The sequence below is a fragment of the Jaculus jaculus genome, chromosome 3 (genome assembly GCF_020740685.1).
Source record: "Jaculus jaculus isolate mJacJac1 chromosome 3, mJacJac1.mat.Y.cur, whole genome shotgun sequence".
In the NCBI taxonomy this organism is placed as follows: Eukaryota; Metazoa; Chordata; class Mammalia; order Rodentia; family Dipodidae; genus Jaculus; species Jaculus jaculus.
In genome coordinates, this window is record NC_059104.1 from 146718788 (window position 1) to 146720084 (window position 1297).

The following is a 1297-nucleotide window of genomic DNA, read 5'->3' on the forward strand; positions in this document are numbered from 1 at the left end:
TAAAGGAGGGTGTTTGAGAGAATGCAATGAAATCATATGTGGTTTCCATAGAAGGAAGCTGGTTTCAGTTAGTTGGGGGTCCCTTCCTTGCTTTCTCCTTAGTAACTCATACCAAGAACTATCTTTGAGGATAGAAAAAACTCTCATGATGGTTCCAAGAATACACTCAAGGGCCCAGGGTTCAATTTAATCTGTGCTACAGCTAAACTATGTGACCATGGGAAAGTGGCCATATCTATAACTCAGTGTCCCTTTCTCTTCATTCATAAAACAGAAGTTTTGTTGTAGGTCTGTTGTGAGCATAATGCAAGATACTCCACATGAACCCAGTCTGCCACATGCTCAAATCTTGATAAAGAATATCCATGGTTGAGCCAGCCAATTAATCTGATTAACTGAATGGGTTTCTGCAGAAATTTAGAAACAGCTGGCACCAGTGATGCCATTTTATGAGATTTAAGGACAACTGGGGTCAATATGGTCCCTCAGAATGACTGCAATATAATAATATTGAAGAATGTAACTTATTCTAAGATTAACAAATTACATGAAAAAAATTTTAATCATATCCATTTTTATTACTATCCATGAAGGACCCTTGGCAGGAATGAAAAGGGCTTCTCTTCAATACCTTAAGCATTTAAGTGTGGATGAAATTGTTTTTCTACAAAGAATCTCTGCCCCCACGTAACAAGCAAAACAGAGCACACTGCTTTAATGAGGAAAGGCCTGGCTTCTATACTCAAGTTAATCTCAGGAGAAACAATGACACTGTTAATGTTGGGATCTATTGTTCTACTTTTTTCCCTGTGTTATCTCAGCGGGAAAGAGCCCCCGATACTTCATGATCCATTCAGGTCAGTATTTTCTAAGAAATATTTAGTGATAAGATAGCTGGAACAGGGTCTTCGGGAAGGGAAAGGCATTTGACCACCAATCTCCAGATTGCAAAGGTACCTTGAAATGGCTCCAGCTACAGGTGTACGTTGGCTACTTGAAAGGGTGTCATGGACATACGAGAAACCGAAGGGTATAGCTTCACAGACGGCAGCAAAAGCTTTCTAGGCAGTAGCAGAAGCCAACTTCCAACTAGTTTAGTGTCTGCAGAGGTTTAAGCACTGATCAACACATGTTAGGTTGGGCAAGGAAACCTGAGAAAGGATTCCACGCATATCCAAATAGCTCACTTCTTTAATTGACTCCCATTTCCCCATGTACAAAATGTAGAGCTTTCTGGGCAAATGTGAGTCATGTGCTGACTAGCAGCAATGACAATCTGGAGAAAGTTTTTATTCCA

General features: G+C 40.2%; 1 non-coding gene across 1 annotated transcript; it reads left to right on the forward strand.

Annotated features, from left to right (window-relative positions):
* The first annotated feature begins 371 nt into the window (after positions 1-371).
* LOC123459962 lies at positions 372-502 on the forward strand. Its single transcript, XR_006636693.1, has one exon. It is a non-coding gene; the product is annotated as a small nucleolar RNA SNORA33 (small nucleolar RNA).
* Positions 503-1297: the final 795 nt, after the last annotated feature.